The sequence below is a fragment of the Centruroides vittatus genome, unplaced genomic scaffold (assembly GCF_030686945.1).
Source record: "Centruroides vittatus isolate TY-2023 unplaced genomic scaffold, ASM3068694v2 contig_975, whole genome shotgun sequence".
NCBI classification, from domain to species: domain Eukaryota; kingdom Metazoa; phylum Arthropoda; class Arachnida; order Scorpiones; family Buthidae; genus Centruroides; species Centruroides vittatus.
The window spans coordinates 3,061,418-3,077,109 of record NW_027122648.1 but is presented as its reverse complement, the minus strand read 5'-3'; the positions used below and the strand labels follow the sequence as shown (position 1 = coordinate 3,077,109).

Sequence of the window (15,692 nt, the reverse complement as noted above, 5' to 3'; positions counted from 1 at the left end):
TATAAGTCTAAGGCCTTCGCGAACGAGATGAGCTACGGATTTTTTTCCCGGGCCCGGAGATAATTTATGAGCCAATAGTGATTCCAAACCTTATAAAATTAACATTATTTTTACAAAAAAATAAAATAAAATAAAATATTCAGGCAGAGCTAAAGGCAGAGCTCACTCTATCCATAAATATATAGTCCATAAGTTCCCAACCTTTTTTGGCCTACCGCCCCCTTTCGAAAAAAATAATTACTCACCACCTCCTTTTAAGGGAAAAAAAACACACACACATTCACTCCCGTTCTTGAAATCAATAATGTAACCCATAGTTTTCCAATTTTTTTTGGTTATATCCCACTTTTTCAAATAGTGATTCGATGGCGCCACTCGAAGGTAAAGTATACTATATTATATCAATATATTGAAAAACAAAGACAGATTTTTAAAATTACTTTATTAAAAGATATTAACAATATCATCGGCATATATTGGTGTATTGCTCAAAGTTTGATTAACAAATATATATTATTAAAAATAATTAATATAATTGTGAGTAATCGGGGAATGAGGCGCGAGGCTTAATTAACCCGTACGGTCACGCCACTGCCACTGCACAGCACTGTGACGGACGAGTCTGGACAAGGTGGTTTAAAACTAGGTCAACGATTTCCCACAGGCAAAAATTCACTGCACTGTGCCGGCACGTCACTGTTGTGTGTAAATGGACCTTAAGGCGACCGTGAGAGAGAGTTTACATAAAGTCAATAAACACGGGCAGCGAAGTAACGATGATGGTCCAGGCAGAAGACAGGAACAGGGTCCAGTAGGGGTTGGTGGGTTTTGAGTGCTCGTCCCGACTATCGGGGGTGATCCCCTTTTATGTGTTTTAGCGGGGGGATTTTCATGTGATATTTGATTTAATACATCGGAGTTCGAGCTGTGTCCGGGTCCGATACGGGACGTCGCGGACCGGACGGTTTGCTCAGATAATTGTGAAAGCTTTACTGTCCTTAATTTGAATATTATTGTTAATTGTCTACTTGGACTTTACTTATTAATAGGACTTTATACTGGTGTTTAAAGATTGGCACAGTAATGAGAGTTAGTTCAGGAAAAAACAAAATTTCTTTATTATATCACCTGTAGTAATAATTTCTTACTACAGGGTACGGGTGTAGAAATTATTACTACAGGTGATATAATAAAGAAATTTTGTTTTTTCCTGAACTAACTCTCATTATTGTGCCAATCTTTAAACACCAGTATAAAGTCCTATTAATAAGTAAAGTCCAAGTAGACAATTAACAATAATAGGTTTGCTCAGATTATTGATACTTTCCCTCGGTGTTACGACTCTCCTTTCCTCATAAATTTATTCAATTTGATAGGTTTCCATCATTAATAAGCATGTTTGCTCTGTGGTTTCAAATAAGTCACAACATTCTACGGATTGTTGATGCGAACGGCTAGGTGATCGATATCGACGCTCGTGACACCCTCATAAATAATTATGAGGGTGTCACGAGCGGGCGAGGAGAGAAAAAAAAAGGAAAGGTTTCCCGTTTCTGGTGGTTGACGATTAACTAAATAATTAACATGATCTTGCTTCTCTAATTAACTGAAAAGCAGATCAGGAGGGAAGTGGAAATGAAAAATAAGGGGGGTCGAATTCTCACATTGTTGTTTGGTAAAGTAGATTCATCGAGCTGTGAAGAAAACTCGGTAGTCTTCAAAAAATCAGTTAGTGAACTCTCCACATTTTCGGACGTTTCGTCGATTCGTTTCTTGTTTAATGGGATTTTCTTAATAATATCAGACGGTGATTTGTGCAAAACCTCACCCACAACTGCCAGTTGTGGTGAGGTTTTGCACAAATCACCGTCTGATATTATTAAGAAAATCCAAATGCACAAATCAAAAGCGAGGAAATGTTGTAAGAGGCGCGTAACCCATCATCGTCTTGTTTTGATGCCGCCGAAAACATACTAGCTAAAGTTGGACGTCTCGAATGTTATTCTTTGACCATTTGAAAGTAAGATAAATTTTTATCTTTTCTGTCAGGATGTATTTTCGTCAAATACACTGGCGTGCCGTCATTGGAAGCGGTGGAAGCGTCGCTTCTCTTGTATTTTCTAAAATATAAATTCATATTGGCGATTATTTTCATATTTTAACGTACTTTGAATTAATCAAAATTAATATTTTATTATAACTGCATTATGTATCTTATTACAAATTTTGGTTAATGTTACCTATGGTTCCAAGATGGCGGTGCTTCCGGTAATCTCCAATCCGGGTGTCTTGAGGTAACAGCGGTAGAGAGAGCTATCATGTATTTGACTGACGTAATACGTAATGACGTTTAACGGGATATAAAAAATGAATGTGAACGATTATGCAAATTTGTAAAATATGACGTCGTAGACGGTAGTTTTTCGTGAAAATATGCAAATTAACCAGTAGGTAGACGATACTGGCAGTGTTGCGTTGTATCTATAGTGGAATATTTGATTTCTATTTTTTACAATAGTTTTTCCGAAAAAGTTGAAAAGGTAAATATGTTGTGCCTAAACGATAGTATTTGTGAATTCGATATAAATAACGGTTAATTTTATCTTAGTTTATTATGTTTTCGGAGACAAGTGATCTCCGAACAAAATAGTGCTAAACGCGCAGTCTCCAGACCGATCCAAGATGGCGACCGGAAGCGCCGCCATCTTGGAACCATAGGTAACATTAACCGAAATTTCTATACTACATGAAAAATAAAACGATAAGATTGCTATTGTATATTCGAATATCAGTGGCGGAATGGAAGCGCTGTATTGGCGAAACCAGGCCAGCTTCCACGGCAAAAATAACTGAATGGTGTAAAGAAGCCAGATTATAGGCATTGGCGCATGCACTTTACAGAGTACCAACCTCACCCGGTTTAGCTGGTGGAAGCTACACACCAAAATATCGTATAACGCTTCCAACGATTCTATCCCTTAGCCACTGGTAGGGAGCTATCTGTGAGATAAGCAGGGGTTAATTCCTTCTGATCACTTAATCTGCACGGGCTTGTAAAGCCTGATCTCGGAGTCGTTGGATGGCTTAGGAGGGCAAAAAAGTGAGTGGGGAGTGCGTCGGTACGTAGACAGGAGTCTTTCCGGAAAAAAAAATCGACAGGTTAACAATAAAACATTTATTGGTTAGCTAAGGTTACTAGAAACATCCAATACACCTTATTGCTGAGAACAAACATTTATTACTTAAAACTAACGTTTTCGGCCCAATTTATGGGCCATCTTCAGGTTACAGTTGTTCGACTCTAATACAAAATCGAACACGTTCAAAATTAAACCAAATTAGAGCATACGTTTAAATTAAACCAATAGAACAAGCATACCACAAAATAATAAATAACAAAAATCAAAATAACACGAAAAATGCAAATGAAAATAAAAATAAAAATAAAATACTGTGACTGGCCGTAAATCCTAAGGAACCATTCCTTATGCATTAACCCAGAAACCTACTGAGTCACGGCAGATGCATTATTACGTGTGTTACGTCTTACTATGTATTTCCAGGATGACGGTAACCCCCGTCGCATCCTTATAATTTAAACATCTGTCAGCCAAACTCGCTCTGTAGATTTCGCATTTCTCAGTTATGGATGACAGCGTTGGCGAGCGTACTTTTGCAAGAATTTTGGCATCCTCCCATTCAACCACTGAACCATCCGCTTGCGCCATTTTGGATAATGCTGTTGCGCACCTGTTTTTTGCGACATCGTACCGGTGCTCCTTTATCCTCACTCCAAGGTTTCTATTAGTGACACCTACGTAGTCCTTATCGATTCCCAACTGGTCATTTTTGTAGGGAATTGCATATATTCCTGCCTGCTCCTTATCATCAATTATTTCTTTGTCATTTCTAATCAACCTATACACTGTGGGGGCCCTTTTGCATATTATACTGGCGTTTTTGTGCCTCGCTATTTGCTTCATAATCGCGAAGAGACATTTATTATACGTAAATTTTGTGAAGTTACCCCCAGCCTCCGGTTTCTTCTTAGAGTTGCTCCTAGGTTTTACGTACGCCGCTATTAAACGCTCTATAGTTCTTGTTCCAAACCCTAACTCTTTTGCTACGTTTTTGATTCTACCCAGCTCATTCATCGTGTCCATTATATTTGAGCAATACAAAAACGCTCTTCTGATTAGGGCCCTAAATGCGGATAATTTATAAACCGTTGGGTCATTGGAATTTGCCGGAATATACATCGGATCATGTGTGGGCTTGATGTACACCTTCGTGCATAAAGCTCCATTCTTAAATTCAATGCCCACGTCCAAGAAGTGTAGCTCCTTGTTACTAACTTGCTCAAGGTTAAGCTTTAAGCCATGTTGGTTAGAGTTCACTTGGTCTAAGAATCGTTGTATCATTGCGTCATTCTTCCAAATAATTAGAACATCGTCTACATATCTTTTGTACATGATTATGTATTCATTATAGTTGAAAAGTGTCATGCGTTCCATCCTTCTCACCACCAACTCACAGAGCGGGCCAGACATCGGGCTGCCCATTGGGACCCCTCTTAACTGCTTATAAACTTTACCTTGGAAACTGAAAAATGACTGAAAGCATATTAGATCAATCATTATCTCTAAATCTTTTCTATGCTCGTACGCTTTCGGGTGCAACCCACATAACAGGTTCACTAACTCCTCAAAACATGAGGTAAGATTTATTGATGGAAACATACTCTCGAAATCCATAACCGTCCCAATCTCATTGTCCATTAACGATATATCTTGCAGGTTATTAACCAAACTAAACGGGTCCTTTGCGACAAATTGGTAGTCTTCAATTAGTAGTGTTAAATGCCTATGCATACGTTTTTCCAGAATGTAGGTTGGTCCTTTACCTTTCTCTACAACCGGTCTGATCTCTTTACTGCTTTTATGTATTTTTGCGAACCCAAACAACCTAGGTACACCTGGGCAGGTAATGTGGGCCCCTTTTAGGAAAGGGAATAACGATGCTATGGGCGATTTTTCCAATTTTCTTAGTTTTCTGTCAATTCTTTCAACAATACTTCGGTCTACCTCTTCACACTCCGTTTTTCTTATATAGTCATCCAGGGCTTCATTATACCTTTGTTTCTTCATTAAGACCAAATGGTAATTATGTTCCGCACAACAATAGGAACTGGAGAGGCGTAGTAGCGGAAGTAGAAAGAGGAATTGTAGGTATGTGTGAAGTGGATAAGGACTATTACAGATGGAAAACGGCATTCAAAACTGAAAAATGCTCCAGGAGGCAGGATAAAGAATTGTCCTTTAACCAGGCTAGAAGATGGTTGAATGCTAACGATGTAGTGGTCACTAGAGCCGATAAGAGTAAGCATTTGGTCTTAATGAAGAAACAAAGGTATAATGAAGCACTGGATGACTATATAAGAAAAACGGAGTGTGAAGAGGTAGACCGAAGTATTGTTGAAAGAATTGACATGTTCGATTTATAACATTGACTGTTCGATTTATAACAATTTCTCTTTTAATATTAGCTCTACGATAATGCAAATCAGATGTAATTCCCTTAATTTTTTACAGAATCATTGCAGAGAAATTTGCATATATTGTCAAGGTGATCAGCTATTGGATGCTTTTCATGTGATAGCTAGGTGTACTAACTTAGAAAAAACTCGTGAAAGTATTTTCGGTATACTCAGTATTCAGTTTGATAAGTTTTTGGACCTTATTGGTAATGCACGTAATTTTGATTTAATTAATTTTACCTAAAAAATAATTTAATTTTTTGAACAATCTTTTATTGTCTTATTGTTTCAGTGAGCCTTTGTACGAAGTATGGCGTACATTTTGTTTCATTTTGCATATTAGAATAGTCGATTTTGCCGAAAGGTGGCATTTGCTTTCTTCCTTTAAAAGTGTGTTCATGGCAAAAAATTTTTGGGAGTCTATCTGCTGTCAGATGTGACAACTTAATTCTTTTGTTTTTTTTTTTTATAGGTGGGTGCGATTATTTCTTTTATATAATGTTCTTTTGTTCGGATAGTTCTCCCCACAATTTTGTTTTTCTTTTATATATACAGTCAAACCTGTTTTTATGCGGGGGATAGGGACCGCATTAAAAAAATCGCATTAAAAAAAATCTCACGAAACTTCACGAATGGCTGTAAATAATAGTTTTCGCAACACAATTAAAAAAAAATAATTTTTTTATGCGGTCAACAGGGACCGCATAAAAAAAGTCTCACATAGAAAATAACTCAAAACCGTACGAAATAGAATTTATTGACAACAGATGTCAGCACTTGACTGCATCGTCTGGTCTATCGTCTGTTTTACATATTTTTGTCCAGGTGGTGTTTTGTTGACTTAAAAAGTAAATTATTTCATTTTTCGCATATTCATGCAATAATATTACTATAATAAGTGCATTTATGCTATAATAAGTTTATTTAGCTATAATAAGTCAACGTGAGACATGACGAATCGCACGAGACTAGTCGCCAACTATACCGCACAAATTAAAAATTCGCATTAAAAAAATCGCACAAATAAAAATCGCACATAAAAAGAGCGCATAAAAACAGGTTTGACTGTATATATATTTTGATTAAATATATAATTTTGATATTGCTTTGTGTAATATATTTATTTTTTTTTATGTATATTTTAATTTTCTCTGTAACAACTTATGAATTGTATTTGTATATTAGTTTAGTTGTAAATGTTATGTATTGAGTTTTGTATTCCCTGCATCATGGGTTCTTCTCAGCATGACTAAATAAATAAATTATATAAAAATAAAAATTTATTTATTAAATTAAAAATACAACATTTTTTATGAATATTAGTTCCATATTCTATTGTATTACATAAATAAAAAATAAAAGTGAAAACTTCTCTTGCAATAGCAGACTTCTAAGAAGCGAGAAAACTTCTCTTGCAATAGCAGACTTCTAAGAAGCGAGAAAACTTCTCTTGCAATAGCAGACTTCTTAGAAGCGAGAAAACTTCTCTTGCAATAGCAGACTTCTTAGAAGCGAGAAAACTTCTCTTGCAATAGCAGACTTCTTAGAAGCGAGAAAACTTCTCTTGCAATAGCAGACTTCTTAGAAGCGAGAAAACTTCTCTTGCAATAGCAGACTTCTTAGAAGCGAGAAAACTTCTCTTGCAATAGCAGACTTCTTAGAAGCGAGAAAACTTCTCTTGCAATAGCAGACTTCTTAGAAGCGAGAAAACTTCTCTTGCAATAGCAGACTTCTTAGAAGCGAGAAAACTTCTCTTGCAATAGCAGACTTCTTAGAAGCGAGAAAACTTCTCTTGCAATAGCAGACTTCTTAGAAGCGAGAAAACTTCTCTTGCAATAGCAGACTTCTAAGAAGCGAGAAAACTTCTCTTGCAATAGCAGACTTCTTAGAAGCGAGAAAACTTCTCTTGCAATAGCAGACTTCTTAGAAGCGAGAAAACTTCTCTTGCAATAGCAGACTTCTTAGAAGCGAGAAAACTTCTCTTGCAATAGCAGACTTCTTAGAAGCGAGAAAACTTCTCTTGCAATAGCAGACTTCTTAGAAGCGAGAAAACTTCTCTTGCAATAGCAGACTTCTTAGAAGCGAGAAAACTTCTCTTGCAATAGCAGACTTCTTAGAAGCGAGAAAACTTCTCTTGCAATAGCAGACTTCTTAGAAGCGAGAAAACTTCTCTTGCAATAGCAGACTTCTTAGAAGCGAGAAAACTTCTCTTGCAATAGCAGACTTCTTAGAAGCGAGAAAACTTCTCTTGCAATAGCAGACTTCTTAGAAGCGAGAAAACTTCTCTTGCAATAGCAGACTTCTTAGAAGCGAGAAAACTTCTCTTGCAATAGCAGACTTCTTAGAAGCGAGAAAACTTCTCTTGCAATAGCAGACTTCTTAGAAGCGAGAAAACTTCTCTTGCAATAGCAGACTTCTTAGAAGCGAGAAAACTTCTCTTGCAATAGCAGACTTCTTAGAAGCGAGAAAACTTCTCTTGCAATAGCAGACTTCTTAGAAGCGAGAAAACTTCTCTTGCAATAGCAGACTTCTAAGAAGCGAGAAAACTTCTCTTGCAATAGCAGACTTCTAAGAAGCGAGAAAACTTCTCTTGCAATAGCAGACTTCTTAGAAGCGAGAAAACTTCTCTTGCAATAGCAGACTTCTTAGAAGCGAGAAAACTTCTCTTGCAATAGCAGACTTCTTAGAAGCGAGAAAACTTCTCTTGCAATAGCAGACTTCTTAGAAGCGAGAAAACTTCTCTTGCAATAGCAGACTTCTTAGAAGCGAGAAAACTTCTCTTGCAATAGCAGACTTCTTAGAAGCGAGAAAACTTCTCTTGCAATAGCAGACTTCTTAGAAGCGAGAAAACTTCTCTTGCAATAGCAGACTTCTTAGAAGCGAGAAAACTTCTCTTGCAATAGCAGACTTCTTAGAAGCGAGAAAACTTCTCTTGCAATAGCAGACTTCTTAGAAGCGAGAAAACTTCTCTTGCAATAGCAGACTTCTTAGAAGCGAGAAAACTTCTCTTGCAATAGCAGACTTCTTAGAAGCGAGAAAACTTCTCTTGCAATAGCAGACTTCTTAGAAGCGAGAAAACTTCTCTTGCAATAGCAGACTTCTTAGAAGCGAGAAAACTTCTCTTGCAATAGCAGACTTCTTAGAAGCGAGAAAACTTCTCTTGCAATAGCAGACTTCTTAGAAGCGAGAAAACTTCTCTTGCAATAGCAGACTTCTTAGAAGCGAGAAAACTTCTCTTGCAATAGCAGACTTCTTAGAAGCGAGAAAACTTCTCTTGCAATAGCAGACTTCTTAGAAGCGAGAAAACTTCTCTTGCAATAGCAGACTTCTTAGAAGCGAGAAAACTTCTCTTGCAATAGCAGACTTCTTAGAAGCGAGAAAACTTCTCTTGCAATAGCAGACTTCTTAGAAGCGAGAAAACTTCTCTTGCAATAGCAGACTTCTTAGAAGCGAGAAAACTTCTCTTGCAATAGCAGACTTCTTAGAAGCGAGAAAACTTCTCTTGCAATAGCAGACTTCTTAGAAGCGAGAAAACTTCTCTTGCAATAGCAGACTTCTTAGAAGCGAGAAAACTTCTCTTGCAATAGCAGACTTCTTAGAAGCGAGAAAACTTCTCTTGCAATAGCAGACTTCTTAGAAGCGAGAAAACTTCTCTTGCAATAGCAGACTTCTTAGAAGCGAGAAAACTTCTCTTGCAATAGCAGACTTCTTAGAAGCGAGAAAACTTCTCTTGCAATAGCAGACTTCTTAGAAGCGAGAAAACTTCTCTTGCAATAGCAGACTTCTTAGAAGCGAGAAAACTTCTCTTGCAATAGCAGACTTCTTAGAAGCGAGAAAACTTCTCTTGCAATAGCAGACTTCTTAGAAGCGAGAAAACTTCTCTTGCAATAGCAGACTTCTTAGAAGCGAGAAAACTTCTCTTGCAATAGCAGACTTCTTAGAAGCGAGAAAACTTCTCTTGCAATAGCAGACTTCTTAGAAGCGAGAAAACTTCTCTTGCAATAGCAGACTTCTTAGAAGCGAGAAAACTTCTCTTGCAATAGCAGACTTCTTAGAAGCGAGAAAACTTCTCTTGCAATAGCAGACTTCTTAGAAGCGAGAAAACTTCTCTTGCAATAGCAGACTTCTTAGAAGCGAGAAAACTTCTCTTGCAATAGCAGACTTCTTAGAAGCGAGAAAACTTCTCTTGCAATAGCAGACTTCTTAGAAGCGAGAAAACTTCTCTTGCAATAGCAGACTTCTAAGAAGCGAGAAAACTTCTCTTGCAATAGCAGACTTCTTAGAAGCGAGAAAACTTCTCTTGCAATAGCAGACTTCTTAGAAGCGAGAAAACTTCTCTTGCAATAGCAGACTTCTTAGAAGCGAGAAAACTTCTCCTCCTGCTTGTAATAGATGCGAGAAAACTTCTCCTCCTGCTTGTAATAGAAGCGAGAAAACTTCTCTTCCTGCTTGTAATAGATGCGAGAAAACTTCTCCTCTCTGCTTGTAATAGATGCGAGAAAACTTCTCCTTGCTTGTAATAGATGCGAGAAAACTTCTCCTCCTCTTGTAATAGATGCGAGAAAACTTCTCCTCCTGCTTGTAATAGATGCGAGAAAACTTCTCCTCCGCTTGTAATAGATGCGAGAAAACTTCTCTTCCTGCTTGTAATAGATGCGAGAAAACTTCTCCTCCTGCTTGTAATAGATGCGAGAAAACTTCTCCTCCTCTTGTAATAGATGCGAGAAAACTTCTCCTCCTCTTGTAATAGATGCGAGAAAACTTCTCCTCCTCTTGTAATAGATGCGAGAAAACTTCTCCTCCTGCTTGTAATAGATGCGAGAAAACTTCTCCTCCTCTTGTAATAGATGCGAGAAAACTTCTCCTCCTCTTGTAATAGATGCGAGAAAACTTCTCCTCCTCTTGTAATAGATGCGAGAAAACTTCTCCTCCTGTTGTAATAGATGCGAGAAAACTTCTCCTCCTCTTGTAATAGATGCGAGAAAACTTCTCCTCCTCTTGTAATAGATGCGAGAAAACTTCTCCTCCTGTTGTAATAGATGCGAGAAAACTTCTCCTCCTCTTGTAATAGATGCGAGAAAACTTCTCCTCCTGTTGTAATAGATGCGAGAAAACTTCTCCTCCTCTTGTAATAGATGCGAGAAAACTTCTCCTCCTCTTGTAATAGATGCGAGAAAACTTCTCCTCCTCTTGTAATAGATGCGAGAAAACTTCTCCTCCTGTTGTAATAGATGCGAGAAAACTTCTCCTCCTCTTGTAATAGATGCGAGAAAACTTCTCCTCCTCTTGTAATAGATGCGAGAAAACTTCTCCTCCTCTTGTAATAGATGCGAGAAAACTTCTCCTCCTGTTGTAATAGATGCGAGAAAACTTCTCCTCCTCTTGTAATAGATGCGAGAAAACTTCTCCTCCTCTTGTAATAGATGCGAGAAAACTTCTCCTCCTCTTGTAATAGATGCGAGAAAACTTTTCCTCCTGTTGTAATAGATGCGAGAAAACTTCTCCTCCTCTTGTAATAGATGCGAGAAAACTTCTCCTCCTGTTGTAATAGATGCGAGAAAACTTCTCCTCCTCTTGTAATAGATGCGAGAAAACTTCTCCTCCTGTTGTAATAGATGCGAGAAAACTTCTTCTCCTCTTGTAATAGATGCGAGAAAACTTTTCCTCCTGTTGTAATTAATGCGAGAAACTTCTCCTCCTCTTGTAATAGATGCGAGAAAACTTCTCCTCCTGTTGTAATAGATGCGAGAAAACTTCTCCTCCTCTTGTAATAGATGCGAGAAAACTTCTCCTCCTGTTGTAATAGATGCGAGAAAACTTCTCCTCCTCTTGTAATAGATGCGAGAAAACTTCTCCTCCTCTTGTAATAGATGCGAGAAAACTTCTCCTCCTGTTGTAATAGATGCGAGAAAACTTCTCCTCCTGTTGTAATAGATGCGAGAAAACTTCTCCTCCTCTTGTAATAGATGCGAGAAAACTTCTCCTCCTCTTGTAATAGATGCGAGAAAACTTCTCCTCCTGTTGTAATAGATGCGAGAAAACTTCTCCTCCTGTTGTAATAGATGCGAGAAAACTTCTCCTCCTGTTGTAATAGATGCGAGAAAACTTCTCCTCCTCTTGTAATAGATGCGAGAAAACTTCTCCTCCTCTTGTAATAGATGCGAGAAAACTTTTCCTCCTGTTGTAATAGATGCGAGAAAACTTCTCCTCCTCTTGTAATAGATGCGAGAAAACTTCTCCTCCTCTTGTAATAGATGCGAGAAAACTTCTCCTCCTCTTGTAATAGATGCGAGAAAACTTCTCCTCCTCTTGTAATAGATGCGAGAAAACTTCTCCTCCTGTTGTAATAGATGCGAGAAAACTTCTCCTCCTCTTGTAATAGATGCGAGAAAACTTCTCCTCCTGTTGTAATAGATGGGAGAAAACTTCTCCTCCTCTTGTAATAGATGCGAGAAAACTTCTCCTCCTGTTGTAATAGATGCGAGAAAACTTCTCCTCCTCTTGTAATAGATGCGAGAAAACTTCTCCTCCTGTTGTAATAGATGGGAGAAAACTTCTCCTCCTGTTGTAATAGATGCGAGAAAACTTCTCCTCCTGTTGTAATAGATGCGAGAAAACTTTTCCTCCTGTTGTAATAGATGCGAGAAACTTCTCCTCCTCTTGTAATAGATGCGAGAAAACTTCTCCTCCTGTTGTAATAGATGCGAGAAAACTTCTCCTCCTCTTGTAATAGATGCGAGAAAACTTCTCCTCCTCTTGTAATAGATGCGAGAAAACTTCTCCTCCTCTTGTAATAGATGCGAGAAAACTTTTCCTCCTGTTGTAATTAATGCGAGAAACTTCTCCTCCTCTTGTAATAGATGCGAGAAAACTTCTCCTCCTCTTGTAATAGATGCGAGAAAACTTCTCCTCCTCTTGTAATAGATGGGAGAAAACTTCTCCTCCTCTTGTAATAGATGCGAGAAACTTCTCCTCCTCTTGTAATAGATGCGAGAAAACTTCTCCTCCTGTTGTAATAGATGCGAGAAAACTTCTCCTCCTGTTGTAATAGATGCGAGAAAACTTTTCCTCCTGTTGTAATAGATGCGAGAAAACTTCTCCTCCTCTTGTAATAGATGCGAGAAAACTTTTCCTCTTGTTGTAATTAATGCGAGAAACTTCTTTTCCTCTTGTAATAGATGCGAGAAAACTTTTCCTCTTGTTGTAATTAATGCGAGAAACTTCTTTTCCTCTTGTAATAGATGCGAGAAAACTTTTCCTCCTGTTGTAATTAATGCGAGAAACTTCTCCTCCTCTTGTAATAGATGCGAGAAAACTTCTCCTCCTCTTGTAATAGATGCGAGAAAACTTCTCCTCCTCTTGTAATAGATGCGAGAAAACTTCTCCTCCTCTTGTAATAGATGCGAGAAAACTTCTCCTCCTCTTGTAATAGATGCGAGAAAACTTTTCCTCCTGTTGTAATAGATGCGAGAAAACTTCTCCTCCTCTTGTAATAGATGCGAGAAAACTTCTCCTCCTCTTGTAATAGATGCGAGAAAACTTCTCCTCCTCTTGTAATAGATGCGAGAAAACTTCTCCTCCTCTTGTAATAGATGCGAGAAAACTTCTCCTCCTCTTGTAATAGATGGGAGAAAACTTCTCCTCCTGTTGTAATAGATGGGAGAAAACTTCTCCTCCTGTTGTAATAGATGGGAGAAAACTTCTCCTCTTGTTGTAATAGATGCGAGAAAACTTTTCCTCCTGTTGTAATAGATGCGAGAAACTTCTCCTCCTCTTGTAATAGATGCGAGAAAACTTCTCCTCCTGTTGTAATAGATGGGAGAAAACTTCTCCTCCTCTTGTAATAGATGCGAGAAAACTTCTCCTCCTCTTGTAATAGATGCGAGAAAACTTCTTCTCCTCTTGTAATAGATGCGAGAAAACTTTTCCTCCTGTTGTAATTAATGCGAGAAACTTCTCCTCCTCTTGTAATAGATGCGAGAAAACTTCTCCTCCTCTTGTAATAGATGCGAGAAAACTTCTCTTCCTCTTGTAATAGATGCGAGAAAACTTCTCCTCCTGTTGTAATAGATGGGAGAAAACTTCTCCTCCTCTTGTAATAGATGCGAGAAACTTCTCCTCCTCTTGTAATAGATGGGAGAAAACTTCTCCTCCTGTTGTAATAGATGGGAGAAAACTTCTCCTCCTGTTGTAATAGATGCGAGAAAACTTCTTCCTCCTGTTGTAATAGATGCGAGAAAACTTCTCCTCCTCTTGTAATAGATGGGAGAAAACTTCTCCTCCTGTTGTAATAGATGGGAGAAAACTTCTCCTCCTGTTGTAATAGATGCGAGAAAACTTCTCCTCCTCTTGTAATAGATGCGAGAAACTTTTCTTCCTCTTGTAATAGATGCGAGAAAACTTCTCCTCCTCTTGTAATAGATGCGAGAAAACTTTTCCTCCTGTTGTAATTAATGCGAGAAACTTCTTTTCCTGTTGTAATAGATGGGAGAAAACTTCTCCTCCTGTTGTAATAGATGGGAGAAAACTTCTCCTCCTCTTGTAATAGATGCGAGAAAACTTCTCCTCCTCTTGTAATAGATGCGAGAAAACTTCTCCTCCTCTTGTAATAGATGCGAGAAAACTTCTCCTCCTCTTGTAATAGATGCGAGAAAACTTCTCCTTTTTTTTGTTTTTTTCTAATAAGAAGGAAAACTAAAGAAATTGAAAACAAATGAATAATAGACATATACAAAATCTTCCACTTCCATTTTTAATAAGTCAGTCTTTTGATTTCTTGCAGCAGAAAAAACTTAAAATTCTGTGGAAGTAGAACTGGAATAAATCCAGGCATTTCGTTGATTTCGGAAAGAAGTGAAAAGTAATTTTATAAGCTGAAAATATTAATATTCATTTAAAAAATTTTGGAAATATTACATTTTAAGGAATATGAAAAATTTATAATCAGCAAATTAATATAAACTATATCTTAATCAATTAAATAAAAATAAACAAAATGAATAATAAAATAATAACCGACTTTCAATAAATATTAAGGAAAAAAATGAAATAATTTAATGACTTAATTCAAAACAATTAATTCAAAATAAGATAAAGAAAAAAAATGAAATGTGGTCATGAATGAGAGTTTAACATGAGATGATAACACATGTTTAATTTAATTTAGACAAAGGTTAAATAGAAAAATATTTTCTAACCTCTTCCTCAGATTTTTGAGAGAACTCTTGTTTTGCCAGAAATCTCTCATTATTATATGCTACTTCTTCTGGCATAGAAAAACTTTTTAACTTTTTCATACCTTTTTCTATTTATTCATCAACTTGATAATTTGAATTTTTTGCAGAATTCTAAAAAAAAATAAATATATTTATTAAATATTAAATTTGATTCATAATAATCAACAGTTATATTTTTAGTAATTGCTGAACGAATTTAATAACATGCGATGACAGGCCGTTTCAAAAAGTGGTTGTAATGAACAATTGGAAAAACACTGCTCAAATTGTCCTTTATTGTGGATATCGCAGAGTAATAATGAAAACATTAAGACTTCATTAACGATGAGATGGAGGTTTTAGTAGGTATACAGTTGATAATATGAGAAATACAAATGTTTGGTGTTCATTTATTATTATTATTATAATCATTTATTAGTTCGTGTTCCTAATTTTTGATTTAATTTGTACATAAAAATATATGTTTTTTCTTCCTATTTTCTCCCTGTATGTTTTTCATAATCACATATACCTACTTTTGCACTCCAAGAGTATATTCATTGAACTTGAAACTGTAACTATACATTTGCACTGTAGTTGGTCTGGCTGCTTGAGTGTTCTTTGCTAATCTCGATAACGCAGTTAGATAGATGAGAACCAGACCACCCTAAGAGAACTTTAGAGAGCCGAAGTGTCGATTAACTATATACGGGGTCCGGGCTAGACCGAGAGTTGTCATTTTTTTAAATTAAAAAAAACTGACAAAAGTATTGCCGCTTTGCATTGTAACTATGTCACGATGAATTTTGGTCGTTGTCATTGTTTGCCTGTCTGTTGAATTATCTGCAATCTGTACACATTTACAAACACAAGAATGTCGTTTCGCATTATAACTTTTCAAAAACAATTTTTATTGTGGATATTTTCATTCACATCAGAAA

General features: G+C 37.0%; 1 protein-coding gene across 1 annotated transcript in view; it reads right to left on the bottom strand.

Annotated features, from left to right (window-relative positions):
* Nucleotides 1–15,692, bottom strand: part of LOC136985716 (thiol S-methyltransferase TMT1A-like) — a 71,583-nt gene that overhangs the window by 12,841 nt on the left and 43,050 nt on the right. The gene's annotated exons all lie outside the window — the stretch shown is intronic.